General features: G+C 47.0%; 1 long non-coding RNA gene across 1 annotated transcript in view; it reads left to right on the top strand.

Moving 5' to 3' along the window:
- The first annotated feature begins 448 nt into the window (after positions 1 to 448).
- The window catches only part of LOC144098938 (uncharacterized), a 108,482-nt gene continuing 93,209 nt past the window's right edge, over positions 449 to 15,721 (top strand). Inside the window, exons 1-2 of the long non-coding RNA XR_013307270.1 lie at positions 449 to 1,077; positions 4,475 to 4,685. This is a non-coding gene — a long non-coding RNA (uncharacterized LOC144098938). The remainder of the gene's footprint in view (positions 1,078 to 4,474; positions 4,686 to 15,721) is intronic.

A 15,721-nucleotide genomic window follows, 5' to 3' on the forward strand; every position in this document is an offset into this window, starting at 1 on the left:
GTCCCCCACTCGTGCTGTCCTTGAGTGACGCAGCGTGCTCAAAGACGGTCAACAAGGAGTACCACCTCTGCCCGCTTGCTGGCGGTCGTGGAAGCAGTGGCACCATGAACGGCCGACGTGAGACGTGCCACTAGAGTGTCGGCGCCTAGGGCGTTCCCCACACGTACGGGAGACGGCAGTTGTTGATGTATACGAGTGTGCTTTGTCCCGGTATCGGTCCCGGAAGGTCCTGGTGAATGTGCGCTTTGCTGAGACGTGTACGAGTCTTCAGTGGTTGCTCCTGGTTTCCCCCCTGCAGCAGCGGCCGATACTGATACTTGACTCGTGCTCCTTGTCCTCTGGAACCTGTCTAGGGACGCGTGATGTAAGAACTGCGCCGTCAGCTGTCACTGCCCTTGGGAAGAAAATTTAACTACCTAGCCTCGGCGTGAGCACCACTTCTGCTTTGGGGGTTTTTGGTTCTCCCTGGATTCACTCGTGCTACAAGGCCGCGGTCCATTGGGAGGTTGTCTGCAAGATTAGGGTGCCTTGTGCTGACCCTTGCCCATTGCGCATATTTGCATTGCGATCCTGACGTTCCTATTCCTAACTCTTCTAGGGTGGAGCAGGAGTGCGGAAGACACCTCCAGAAGACCACTTCTCGTCTGTCGCCGTTGAGAGTTCCGACCAGCGAGCATGAACGCAGTGCGCACACGCAAGAGCCTCCAAGAGCTCTTCGACGCTGAGCGGCGCCGAATGCGTAGCCTCAGCCTGAGGCCTATGAGCCCCTTGGGCTCGAGCATCATCAGGACCGACAGCCCGACGTGCAGGATTGCTTCGCCCTCCCTGCCCCCGCGCTCCCCCGTGGGTCCCAGAAAGACGTACTATTGAGAGGTCACTGCAGCCCCGCTATATATAGCTGACTATCCGACATCCCTCAAAATAATTCCTCGCCTTCATTTAAATTTCAGGGCCCCAAATGGAAGCATTTTGCGGGGTAACGTCGCGCAAATGGATGCTGAAGGGTTCTAACATCGACGTCGTGGAGGGCACGGTTTTGAGAGGGAAGATGTTGTTCGGCGTTTAAGTTCGCGAAATGTAAGTCCGCCTATTTCCCCTCTCCGCATTTGCGAACCAGCCGCAGCAGGTTTTAACGCAGAGGTGTAAATCTATATTATGAAGGTTGAAAACAAGGTTTGGAAGCTGAAGCGAACCGAAGATTGTGTTTGTCTCCATTGTTTGAGGGATGCACGATTTCCCTCTAGCAAGGTATACGGCTTTCAGAAACGAGTTCCCGGTTTCGCTCTGCTTCATTTCGGCGTGCGAAATTTGGTCGTGTTTCGAAAGCCTGTGGTATCGACGGAGGAGGTTGAGGCACGCGCGCTTTCATTTTTGTAGAAACTGAAAGGGCTTGCGCGCACGTCCCACATGACCGGAGTGTGCGCGCGTGCCTCGCCCACGCATCTCCGCGCCGACCATTTGTAAACATGGCCTCGCCGCGGGCTCTGTTCGTGGGACGCTTCTACATAGGCTCGCGACATTCTTGGTGCGGTCCGTAATGAATGGACCTGCGAAGATATCACAGATGAGAACTTTCGTGTGTGCGTGTGAGCATGCATTTGAATCTGTGTGTGTTTTAATAGGGACACTGATATTAGCGACGTTGGCGTCTCTTGACCACGATTTTTCGCAAATTTGTTTGACCCACCGCGGTTGCGTTCGTGTTGTGAGTTTCTGAGTTGAACGCTTTGCGAAGGAGTCCTCCTTGAAGTGGCATGGCGCAATTATATAGGCGGTAGAGGTTTATCTGAGTAGGTCTCGAGGCGCAACGTCTGGCATACCTGGAGGGGTGATTTCAGGCGCCTAGTATAGCTTGGATTGCTTCAAGTGTGCTGACACGTTAAGTATCACTGCTGCGCGTCGCGCGACGCACGACTGTTATGCATTCGTGTGACCCTTTATCTCCTTTGCACTCCTTTTCAATGGGGGCCGTATCTAATTGTCGGTGCAGAAATATAACCGTGCTTGCATGCGACTGGAGTGCAGCTTTCTTTTTGGCCTTGAGTGGCATCGCGATCGGCACAGATATGTCTTTTACGTACCTTGTACGAGGCGTAGGGATCTCCTATGCGGCGACATTTTTATCTACTTGGGCGTTAGTCAAGGCGCTACCAATACTCTAAGGATGCCTACTTCACTATTGCCTCACTTCGTTATTTATAGCGATCGTTCAAGTGGGGCTTTTGGGTGGAGACTGTGCGTTTGCGTGATGAGCAAACAGCGCTAAAGAAGGATAAAAAAGTGACAGGTAAAACTATGAGACAGGCTGTGGTGTCCGTCTTTTCTATGTGCCTGTCACAGATTTGCGCTGTGTTTTTTAGCTGTCATGAATTGCCAACTAGCCCGATCAGCCACACTTGCAAGACCAAAAAAATACCGGGCACGGCGCCCTGCCATTTTGGTCTTTCTTTCAGTGTTTTGCAGACATTGTACCTACTACTCCCGTACAAGATCACTGCGATGCATTCGATAGAGGGGCCATATCACTGATTGCTTCTGCAGGCTGGCGGAGAGGAGAATAATTGTCTTGCCATTGCGTTGCTGTCTGCCTAACCTCTTTGCGTTTTTCCTTGCGTAGACATAAATGTAATTTCCCTTGAACTCGTTTTAGAGATACCACCTGTGTGTGGGAAAATCCTCGAAACAGTCCCCGAGAAAGGCGACAGCGTTACCACTCCAGTAAGACACGGCATAGTCGGCTGTGTGCAGCTGTTGCGCGGCGCCTGTTTAAATGGGGGAAGGAGGGGGCGACTAAATTAAACGAGCATACCAATATTTGAGGCTCCTTTCGTCCGTTCAGTTCTTGCGGATTAATAAAGGGTTCCTTGATCGAAACGGGCCGTAAACTCATTCAGTGCAGCGAGAGTAATGGTTTGGAATTCAGCGGCCTTCGAAGCTTTTCTTTTTGCATGGCCATGTGATGTGCCGTCCGGTCACTCGCGTGCGTGGTATAATGAAACTCCCTGCAGAATACTTATTGTCATTACTTCCCTGAATATTTCTCAGGCACACGGTTTACGTGCGAGTGACCGACCTGCTCAGAACAGCATCGACGGTGCACAGCCTTAAGCTCAATCAGAGGCAGAGCCGTCATTTGTAAATGCCTCTTGCCGCGTCGTATAGCGAGCCGCGCGTTCGCTGCTCGGAGGTCTCTGTATGCAGTCTCACGAGGAGATTGTCGTGCGAACTTTCTGCTGCTCGGAAGAGAGAAGGCCAGGACTAGAACATAGATGACCAGCTCGCTTGAACAGAGCGGACGCGACGGAGCGTTTGTGGCCTATGGGATGGGAAGATTTAAAACCGAGGTACTTGCCGGTATGTGTGGGCTTTCGGTATACGGGAGTGGTGAGCCCATCGGGAGTGCGGAGAACAAGAACATAGAGAAAAGCAATACTTCCAGCGGCTTCTTCTTCATCAGTTCACAATGGAAGAAGAAGAAAAACATAATGGCTACCCCTGTCAGATGCTAAACAATCAAGAACGCCGCTGTAAGGAACCTGCTCAGCGCCAGTTTGTTGGGCAACAGAAACGAGTGACTGTCCCGTATTCCCGGGGTACAAGTGAGGCTCTGGCACGAATATTTGCCAAATACGGCGTTCGAATTGCGCACGTACCATCCAGCAAGCTGAAACAGCAGCTGTGTCACGTGAAGGACCACCTAGAGCGCACATGTTACCCCGGCGTTGTATACAAGATCCCCTGCATGGATTGCGATGCATCATACATTTGCGAGTCAGGCGATTTTAAAAGAAGAATAAAAGAACACAAGAATGACGTCAAGAAAGGTCGCACTTCCTCCAACGCATTTTCAGAGCATGCCCAAATGATGCAGCACTCCATTGACTGGGAGAACGCCACAATCTTGGACACGAAGAAACCTTTATCTTCACGATTCCTTCTCGAATCATTTTACATACAGACGACCAAGAATGCTATCAACAGGACGAGAGGGAATCTCCCCGATATCTACGCCCACTCACTGTGCAGTCAAGTCCGCTTATAAGTAGCGGCCCATTCCGCCCATCCTCATTGTGAACAAGGGACCTGTACGGGTCTCGAAACGTCATGTGTTAAATATTTTTTCTTTGGCGAGTGTATGTTTCTTGTGCTTCCAATACTGGTAGTTATATAACATTTATTTTCAAATTTTCCACTCTGTTGATCCGCAGGAAGTAATTTCTTGTTATTGTTTTGAACTTTGGATTGTACTGATTGCGCACCTCCTACGGTCTTGTATTGAGACTAGCAGTATATTTAGTGAATAAATCAATTATACTGTCTCTTATGGCACTACCCCAAAGCAGGAGCATGTTTCGTTAGGTAGCAGTTTCTGTGGTCACTGTAAAACAAGGCCTTCTATAAAACATTGTTCTCTTCTCTTTGCTGTCTTCTGAATGCCTTTGTTACAAAGGTGTAACATACTTTGTCTTTTCAGGCTTATATTGGTGGTGGTGTGCTGGTTGACAAATCGGTGCTCGAGCTGTTCAATCATTCGAACAGCGGGCCAGGGAAATATGCCTGTGCACTGCTCTGCCATCTGTTTTCGCCTGAGGAGATGCAGGGCAGCTCTCTTTTCGGGCAGCAGAACACATGTACACACTTTAAACGCGGGGCTCTGTACCAAGAGAACGTCTAGGCAGTAATTGGTAAGTGTCCTTTTATAGACATATCTTTATGTAGCTAGCCATCTAAAATACTTTCTACAAATCCAAACTACTCATTTAGAATTTAGAACTCCTATTGCTGACAGTAAAAAAATTCAGCGTCTTAGGTTGAAAGCGCTTGAGATTTTTTTGCATATAAGACGGGAATGCAAACTAGAGGTGTACGGATAGTACTTCTTTAATTGAACATGAGTAGTGTAACTGGTGTACTAAGTTGAATGCAGAAAGAATATTTGTGCCAATATTTGCTACTGTTGCAAATAATCGCACAAAACGGAAGAATGGCGTTAAACATTGATGTGATAGTGGCGGCGCTGCTGTACGATGCTAACTAACGGAGTAAAAGCTATAGCTGTTAAATTACGTAACACTGATCGCCACTAAGGGGCCGAAACACGAATTCATTATGTTAACTGTGTGAACATCAAGTTATGCATGTACAGAAATTATTTTCTTATTGGAAACGATACAGAATCAATTAGAGCCACTGCTAAGGGCATGAGAGCGGCGAAAACATATATGAGCCATGGCCTCCATGGCTGCTTAAGTTGCCGAAGCCTTGCTGCGTTTTCGCGTCATGGAGGCCATGTATGAATATTACAAATGCTGCCGCACGAAGCGACCATGTAGTGGCACTGCACCCTTCACTGTGCAGGTGTTGATCATCGCAGGATGGCATGCAGCACCAGTGTGTGCCCTGTTCTTTGAAAGAACAGTCATCGAAGAAATATACCATGCCTAGCCTTATTTGAACATTATGCCAATTGTTCTATAAGTGTTCAAAAGTTCATAACCAATTCGATTTGGTTCGAATAATTTCTAAAACACACTATTTGACTCGTTCGAGATTTTCTCATAGGTTCACGGCAACGGCTCAGTGGTTATGGTGGTCGGCTGCTGATCCGAAAGACGCGGGCTCGATCCTGGCTGTGGCGGTCTAATTTTGATGGAGCTCAAATTCTTGACGACCGTGTACAGTGCGATGTCAGTGCATTTTAAACAACCCCATGTGGTCGAAATTTTCGGATACCTTCAATGCGTCCTCTCTCATAGCCTTACTCCCTTTGGGACATTAAACCCCATAAACCAAATCAAACCAATTTTCTAACATTCGTGCACACCTAACACAAACCTTATACCAAGACCTCACCAAATGGTATGGGGCCGCCGCGGTGGCTGAGTGGTTACGGTGTTCGGCTGCTGGCCCGAAAGACGCTGGTTCGATCGTGGCCGCAGCGGTCGAATTTCGATGCAGACGAAATTCTACAGGCCCGTGCACATGAACTGTGCGATGTCAATGCACATTAAAGAACTTCAGGTGGTCAAAATTTCCGGATTCCTTCACTGCGGCGTCTCTCATAGCCTCTCTCGCTTTGGGACGTTAAACTCCCGCAAACCAAATGGTATGTAAAAAGAGAAAAGAATACGAAAGAATGAAAAATGTCATGCATGCTGAAACAAAGCAGCTGCTGAATGCCTTGAAATTGCAGATTGCATGTACGCATACAAAAATACTGCTCCCACTATTGTGACACATATCAATTAGGACTGCCTGAGGTAACTTATTTTTATCTGCACTTATTAGCAATAGCTTCACATTGCACAGTTGAGAGGGATATGCCTGGATTCATTATATCTTTGCTAATAGTTTTATGGAGCAAACTAGAGTTACTGTACTTAAGATAAGGAAAGGACGAGTCGATTTGGCAAAAGCATATATGAATGTTGCAGAAATGTGAGAGTGATACCACACGTAAAGTGCTTTCGCACATTTTTTTACATGTTCAACATTAATTTGCGATATTTGTTTTCAAGCTTTACATGCAGGAAGTTTCTGGATTCTAGTGCAGGCCCCATCAAGATTAGCCTGGCGAGCTACCTGGCTCGCCCTCAACAATATGCCGGCCCCAGCAACGCCAGAGCGGGCCATGTGAAAAATAGCCTCCTACCCTACCTGACACGCATTATTACATGGAACCCCGTTCACACGTTTTTCACCGGACCGGGAAAGAAAAACGTAACAGCCGGGAAAATGCAGCAGTAAGTAACGTAACAACGGGGTTCTACTGTAATGGGCCGGCAGCAACATTCACCTGCTGGAAAATATATATGTTAATTAGTTTATTTTTTTAATTTTTACTTTTGTCGGCTCTAGTCACGCACCTGTGATGTTTTGCGAATAAAACAAATTTTAACATTTTTTTCCTGTGCGTCTTGAAGTACATGCAGGTACGTGTGCCACAAACTGCATTTGCATATATGTCCTTCCAGCAGGATTGATTGCCTCTATGTGTGTGTAAACAAAATAACTACAACTTCTCAACTCAACAATGGTTGAACAGGGGACAACAAGATTATCTTTCTGCTTGCCTCATCAAAAGTACAACTTCTCAACTCAACAGATTTCAACAGGTCGTCAACAAGAAAGTGCGCCACGATGTAAGAATTCGGCAACAATAAGGTGTATGGCCATTTTGTTGCCAAGTTATTCACTGTGTTGACGGAAGTCCACGAAACGATCACTAAAACAACACACCAATTTTTGTAAGGGCTCGTTGGCTTTTTTTTTCCTAGAACACAGGACAACGTAAAGCATGTACAGCAATCCGCCTCTGCTGCATCCATGAACCCGTCTCCACTGATTCACATTCCAGCTCTCTGCCTTCTTTGAGTCCTTCGTTCATCTCTTCCCTTACAGCAGAGGTGAGGCATGCAACGACACTGAGACATGTACTGCTCCTTTCCTTTCCTTATAGCCAATTACATTCCGCATCTTCGCTGGCGGCTCTTTTATAAATGCGGTGGCTGCTACAACTCAGCCGTGCAGGATGTCGCCACTTCCATTAATTGAAACAAATTTGAAATTTGCTTCTAGGAAAGCAAATGGCACAGTAAGTCTCTCACTTAATGGTCGACATCTGAACTTCGCCGTGAAGGAAGTCGGGAAGGTGGGAGTGAAAGAAGAAAGGTTCCACAGTGGGGGGCTCCGGATTTTTTTCGGCCACTTGGGGCACTGTGATGCGCACTCTAACGTGCCTGTTTTGCTTTCACCGAAAGGCGGCCGCCTTTGCTGCAGCATGTTTTCACGACAACCTTGTCAAACCTTTTTTGCTTATTTGACGAAGTCCGCGAGGGAAAGGCTATATGCACAGCATAGTCACGCGATCACTTTTCGGGGTTTTTCAGTGCATCTTTTTTTACACCGTGCCCCACCCAACCCACAACAAGTGGTGTTTTACCGCATGAGCCGGATTCAGCGTTACTTGACAGCGGAACTAATCACTAGCCCGTCAACGCGACGGTTTTGGTCCAAGACCCTTTTCCAAAAGCCGAGCACCATGCCGGGGCAAATCTTGTACCCACTGGAAATCCAATGGGTAGCCGGCGGCACAGGGGATCGAACCCACACCTGAATGCGAGGCGGATGCTTTGCCACAAGAAATCGCTTCGGTTAGCGCGAGATACGAGACCGGCTGTCGAAGGGCTCCGATCAACAGCTCACGGAGTAGAATTTGTAAAAGCCATGAAGTACTCCGATCGCTCATCACTGCATGAGCATCCATGACGGGTTGCGGTTTTTATTTTACGCTCCGAGCGTTCAACAGGCCCGTAATTCTATCAGCATTCATGCTGTCATTTTGTGTTGAATATCGTCTTTATTTGCGTTGCGTCTCAAAATGAATCTCCTATAGACTCTTTGTTTTCCAAGACTGCGCCTAATTTGAGCCGTTCTTTCCTTTTCACTGCAACTGAGAGGAATGCGGAGGTATGGTCGTACAATGTTCGAACAGTGAGCACATGTCCACATTGTAACGCAATATCTGGATGTCACCACTGTAACGACATTGCGCCAGCAGTGCCTGCGAGCTTCGCACGCTACCAATGAAGAGGCACACTTTGGATTCCATGACATTGTGAATGTTGACATGTTTAATTATTGATTGGCTGCTAAAAACTTCGCGAAATTAGTGACAATTTTCTATCCGCAAAGACTGTCTTTGCATGAAGGTACCAGGGTAGGGCCCACAGGATAAGCGCTGGGACAACGGCGCCAGTTCGAACACCGACTGCTGATAGTTAGACACTGACAAAGGGACAATTCCTAAAGCACGTGCCCGAAATTATTAAGTACGTGTGGAAAAAAAAACGTCTTCGTTGCGACCAACTTGGCTGTTGCCGTGAATGGGCGGAGAAACCCTTTTTGTAAAGTGATCGTAGTTGTTGTTGTTGCCCACATAATATGGTACATGCCCACATCGGGGGATTGGCCAAGAATTGGGGGGGGCACAGAGAGGCTTTTTGAGGTAAATAATACCTGGACGAAATTAAAATGAATGGTAAGGACGGAAGAAGTAAACAAAAAGAAACAACGAAATGAAACGGAAAATACGTAACGCACGCAGGCGATCGAGGCTGATGTTTATAGCTGAGTAGTTAAATTATAATGATAATAGTAATAATAAAAATAATATTGAAGAAATTAAAAAAATTGACAAGGTAGCCGTCTTGATTCCATTAAAAAAATTTGGACGGCAGCAAAAACATTTGTGGCTGTACCCAAGTATGGTGGCTCCAAACAACAATAAGACTGGGCTGTTCAAACAGAGGCCAAGCTGTTGTAGAGGTTTCTCTAAAAACCATCTTCGCATCATGGTGTCCCGGCGGCAATACAACAAAAAATGGTCTATGGTTTCGTTCTCACCACAAAATACGCAGACGGGATTAAGCGCCTACTTAGACCTGTGCAAATAAAAATTTAAGGGAGGGATCCGGCAGCGGAACCTTGATAGAGATACCTTAACCTGCCGTGAATGGCATGATTGCCTGCTCCACGAATACCTCAGGTGCTGGTAATCATCAGATCTTAAAAGAGATTCAGTAGTCACTCTTAACAAATTTTGTCACCGGAACCTCGCTGCTGTAATGTACGCTGCAGCCGGAACGATAGGTAGCACGGGGCCATTGAGGGACGCCTTTGCCAGACAGTCCGCAACTTCAATGGCTGTCACGCCGCTATGACCTGGCACCCATATGTGAACACGGCTCAAATGCGGAGGGAGTAAGGACTGGAAGGTGTTTAGAATTGGCGAATCTACAGCTGAAGCAAGGGACGAACACAAAGAAAGAGATTCTGTAATACCACCACTGAAGAGAAAGCTGGCTCTAGTTTGCGAAGAGCAAGCACCACCGCCAGAAACTCTGCTTGGAAAATTAAGGTGTAGTCGGGAAGCCGCACAGAAAAAGACCGATCTAGAAGCGGGCAATATATTCCCGCCCCTGCCTTTTCATCACATTGGGAGGCGTCAGTAGCTATCGTTAAGCTAACAGGTAGGCTTTGTAAATGGTCTTCTTATAATCCATTTATAATGCGAGGTGGTAAATGTTAAGCGTTTTTCGGGAAAATGTCATCAAAGACAATTTCTACACAGTATCTACTGTTTTTTGTCGGAAGGATGTTAGACAAAAAAACATTTAAAGGTTCAAGCAAATTTTGTACCATAACTACCTGCGGAGTATGAAATCTTGGCCAGTGGACTCCATAAAAAGAAGTCGGTTGGCAACAAAAAACAGACAAGGAGCGGTGTAAATCTGATTCATATATCCTTAAGTAGGTCTCAACAGTTAGGAATTGAAATCTAGATGATAAAGCAGGAATACGGGCTTCAAGATAAAGCACGTTATTGGCCACACAGTTGGGGAGGCCAAGGCACAACCGAAGCGCTTCCCCTTCCAAAAGAACGAGCGGGCGAATTTTGTAAGCAGTCGTACTAGAAAACAGCACAGATCCAAATTCTAAAATTGGTCGGACATACAAAACATATACCAGCAAAAGTGCATCTCTCCACATTCCAGACCAGGAATTACTTAATCTACGCAACATGCCCAGAGCACGAGCCCTTTCCCTGCGGCATGGTCAATGTGGGAGCGCCATATGAGGCTCTCGTCATAAATGACGCCAAGATATTTTAATGACCTAATTTGAGGAATATTTTGTCGCTGGTAACTGAGAGCAAGATGAACATGATCTTTCATTTGAAAAACAAGTACAGCGCACTTGCTTACATTTAAGGTGAGACTTAAGTCACCCAACCAACTTTCAAGCAAATTCAGGTACGATTGTAGGTGCACATAGAGAGATTGAATGTCAGCTGCAGCAGCGAAAAATGCAATGTCGTCCGCATAGACGAACGTGCGAATGTTTTGGTGGCTTTGAATGGAGCTCATTAGAATATTAAAGAACACAGGCGAGCATATGCCTTTTGCTGTATGTTCTTCAGTAGCATTAACCGCTGAAGCAAGAGTGGAGCGCAAACGGGACTGAAACTGGTCATATTTTATATGTGACCTCAGCTGAGAGCACGCCGGAGTTGACGAGGCAATTAACATCATAAACGATAGGTATGTGATCGGTAGCTGTTTTAAAATCCACAGTCGACCAATTGAGCACAGGAACGCTAGGGCTGGTGAAAGTGAAATCTCAGCACAGATCGTATTTTTGCGCGGACAAATGTGGCTGAACCTGAATTCATACAGGAACGGTTGTTATCAGTAACCCAATCCCAAAGGCGCTTACCACAGAAATCTGTCCTAAAGCCCCACGGCACATGATGAGAATTAAAGTCACCGGCCAAGAGAATTGACTTCTGACAATTAAGGAGCAGGATATCTAGCTGCCTGGTATCCTGCACACCGCAAGAAAAGAAGCATTTACTAATGAAACCGAATAACACCCTGGAATTTCAAAGTCTAACGCCAATAACTCACAGTCTATAGTAGAGGAATGAAAAGTAACCTTAGCCCTGTGACAAAATTTAGAAGAAACTAGTATGAGTAAGCCTCCTCCTCTTAACTGACGATCTTGTCGAAATGAAGAATAATTTCGCAAATGGAAATGTTTTTCTGATGTGAGCCAAGTTTCTTGTAAAATATTTATGTCTGGATAATGTTGAGATATAAGGTACAGCTAATCTGTTGAAGCTGAAAGAAGGACCGACATTTCCACTGGAGAACACTTAACACCCCTACGGTTGAGAAATCCGGGTAGCAGCAACTGCCTGCCCTAAAATAGTTTCTTTCGGCTTAGAGCCAATCTGTTGCTTCTTTGATTTCGGCTGAGGGTGTGAAGAAGAAGAGTTAGGCATGGGGCATCCTCTGCGTTGGAGGATTCGCGTATCCGAATCCACCATCTCTTCATCATGAATAATTTGAGCATTATCTGAATTAATGGACAGATGAAGTGGAGAAACAGCAGTTACTCGTTCTTGGGGCTGAGGCTGCTCAGGCAAGGAGTTTTGGGTCATTAACGAAGGCATGGTTGACATAGCAGAAGTCATTCCAATTTGCATGGCCTGGGTAATCTGTGTTGTCAGAGCATTAGATATGCACACTGTGACAGTGAACACTATCCTGTCAACCATCTTAGCCATAGAGGCTTCCACAGCAGTCGCTATTGCCTGAGAGATAGACGAATCTAGTGTCTCTCCTGAACGGGCTGACACACCTGCATAGCCGTGAGCTCTCTCTTTAATTTCTGATATTGCCTCGCGCCGCGAACAGGGTTTGCGGTCCGTGATGTCTAGAATTTCCAATTCATGATCCCGAGAAGGACAATCCATAGAATTTGCAGCGTGAGATCCACCACAAAATGAACACTTCTCGTTTTGATCAGAGCATAAATTTGCTGGATGGTCATTGCCGCATTTGCAACAGCGCAAGGTGGACTTGCACCCACGAGCACTATGGCCATATCGCCAGCAATTGCTGCAGTGCAGTGGCTTAGACGGAAGGGGATCTACACAGAAGATTAGAGGCCATGCTTTTATTTCTGAGGGGCAGGCAGTACCCGCAAATGTGGCGATAACCGTTTCCGCTGGCAGCCGCTTATTGTTCACCTCCCGGCTACAGCGATACACAGCAACAACAAGCGCTGCAGAGAGAAGGTCGAGGGTCTCAACTGGAGAAAAGCAAGAGTCCACACCGCGAACAGAACCTTTTGTACAGGCCAGATGAGACGGAATGAAACTTTACAGAAAGATACCCAAAATATGAGCAGTTTAGAAGATCCTTTACGCACTAAAGGTCTGGCGAACGGCACAGAATCCCGCCACGTCCAAACTGCCTTACCTCAGAGGTTGCCTCATAAAGGGAAGTGGCTGCCTGGAGAGCAGCTCGAACAGGCCCTGGATTGTTAAGTTTGATAGAACCACCATCCTTTGGCACCAGCGCCACAGGAATGCTGCGCACGCCGGAGCGTTGAAAAGCTTCCAGAGGCATCTCATGAGGTGGTAGGGAAGCCGACCAAGTGGACCTCCCCTGGCCAGGAGACTGCGTAGACATTACCTGTGATTTAGAAACTCACCGCGTGCATTATCCACACAAAAAGGGTGCAAAGGCACACGGGGAAAAGAAAAACAGTACCAGCCACCCAATACTTAGCCAATCCCTCGTCTTCCTCCTCTGGATTGTTCTAGTTTATCTAGAATTCTAAATCATTGATGCTTCGTCAAGTTTTAACTGTAGCCGCGCTGCCACTATTCCGCTAAATTGTTTGGCAGGGCACTGGAACGAACAAATAGGAAATAACAGAGGTATCAATTCCTAACTTTCACCCCAAACCTTCCAATTGAACCGCCTGAATACCTGCCGTAATTATGCGACGGCTAATAATCAAGAGCCCGTGCCACCGTGCGTGACACCCCTCCTGATTATAATTTTATAACGTTTCCTCTTCAGGGCTATGATCATTCTGTGGGGTCTCCGCCGACATTTTCTAGCTTCTATAAAAATGCCTCTTTCTCGTCCTGATTACGCAATGCATGCGTGACCGATGAGGACACCGCTGTATAAATACACTAAAAAATTTCGTGGCGCTGCCGAATCATAGCGTTGATTTCATGAAAACCGAGCCTTGTAATCACAATTTCACAAAGTGATGGGGAGCCAATCTCCAGGCAATCAAGAGGAAGCACTGATTTTAGGTATCAGAAGAATGAGACCAGTTCTGACAACGCCTGATTAGATTATATTAGTTAACATTACGGCTCCGGAAGACTTATCGTTAAGAAAACCTGCTTTTCACGCTAGCGAGAGACGGCGTCATTCCGCCGAAAATCTGATTGGATCAAGATGTTTCATCGCTGCAATTCAATTCTACGTCGGTGTCCTTTTTGGAAGCGCTTTTTCTACTCGTGGTCGTCTTCAGCATTCTTCGGAAATTACTTATTAAGCTAGAAACAATGTCTGATCTGGGGACTAGGACAGAAAAGACAAGTGAAAGCGCCCAAAGCAGCGCGGCGCCAGTTCTGTTCACGAGAATGAGGTTAGGAGGAGAGGAAAGGCGTATTAGAGAAGAGAAAGAAGTGCGGGCGCTTAATGTGTGTATTTGTATCAACAATGTACCCTGGCCAATCCCCCACCATGGGTACGTGCCATTCAACCAGAGGCCATCGTCATCATCATCAACACGCATAAGAGAGAGAGGGGGGTTATTGACGGGAAAGGCAAAGAGGGTGGCCTGAAAAATAAATATCTGGTCTTCTACACTGCCCTGGGGAATGCGAAGAGGAGAAAAAAACAGGGTCACGATGGGGGATGATGATGATGGGAGGTGGCAGATGAAAAAATATATAAAAAACAAGGCACACTTTCTAACATCGCAAACGCGAGGCAAGGTCCGTGTCGCTTAAAAAGCGTGAGAGCACTCGCGTTACCTGTACAGTTTCCAAACTAACTGGCCAAGCGCCGATGATAAGCAGGATAGGATAGGATAACTTTAGCCAGCTCTAGCGCAAGTGATGTTATGCGGTTAAGATGAGAGGCCTTGTGTTTATAGACATCAAAGCAGATGCGATCATGAGTCTTTCACGTGCATATGCTGGACACGCCTCTAAAACATATTCTATATTCCCTAGCACGCCACATGTTTTGCAGTCCGGGGAGTTCGCTTGTACTATCAAGTGCAAATATTTGAGCATGAAATCGACGTTTAGACGTGTTCTATGGATTATGCATGCAATAGGGCGTGGTATTCAGCGAGGAACAGAAAAGGTCATCGCCTGATTTGGCGTTTAAGAAGGATGTGTCGAGTGTCTGGCAGGGCCCAGTATTTGGCCGTCGCACTCCTCATTGATGCCGAAAGGAGGCAAGGGGTGTCCGCTCGAGAGAACGGCACCGCTTTACGCTGGCCCCTGCTGAAGGGGCTTCTTGCTTCAGTGTCGGCGTTCTCATTTCCATCGAGTGCGCAGTGTCCAGCGATCCAGTAGAACACTATAGGGTGGCCTTTTTTCTGAGCAAATGACATGAGACTAATGGTATCAAGAGCATGAGATTGGTAGGCATTGCGGCGTAGGAAGCATCCCAAAATTTGTAGCGCAGGTTTACAGTCAGTGAAAATGCACCACTCCTGAGGCGGTTCTCCGCAGATGTGGCGAATCGCTTCCCGAAGGCCCGTAAGCTCTGCAGTGGTTGAAGTAGACTTGTGTCCTAAAATGAATCTGTGTAACTTGTCGAAGCTTACTATATGAGGCCTATAGCGAGCGTTAGGCAAATATTTACAGGCGCATGCGGCTGTATCGTGAGCGCGCCTACATTCGTAGAAGCCGGTGGTGGTGAAAAACATTTTATTATTATTTTGCAAGAGAGAGTGAGAACTGGCCTTAAGGGCCAGCCACTTACTAATAATAGTAGGCGTCCCTAGCCCGGGACCCTTGTGGCTTCCGCGGCATCTCGGGCCATAGCGACGAGGGCTATTTCGCTCTCTAACGTACAGCAGCCGAACAGGACAGCCTGCCAGCTCTCTCCGGTAGGTAAGAAGAAAGGGGGGTAAGCAGGGTTAGAGGGCATGCCCACACCGTGCGGTACACGTCCGAGAAGGCGCACCCACAATGAGGGCACTCCCCGTGAAAAGACGGATTAAAATATATACAACGCTGCCGGACACAGTACCGTGTTGGTATAAAAGCAAAGGACCCAAAGCTGCTCGCTTTCGGTTAGCCTTTTCGCAGGGGGATGAAAGCGGC

This window comes from Amblyomma americanum, chromosome 1 (assembly GCF_052857255.1).
Source record: "Amblyomma americanum isolate KBUSLIRL-KWMA chromosome 1, ASM5285725v1, whole genome shotgun sequence".
NCBI classification, from domain to species: domain Eukaryota; kingdom Metazoa; phylum Arthropoda; class Arachnida; order Ixodida; family Ixodidae; genus Amblyomma; species Amblyomma americanum.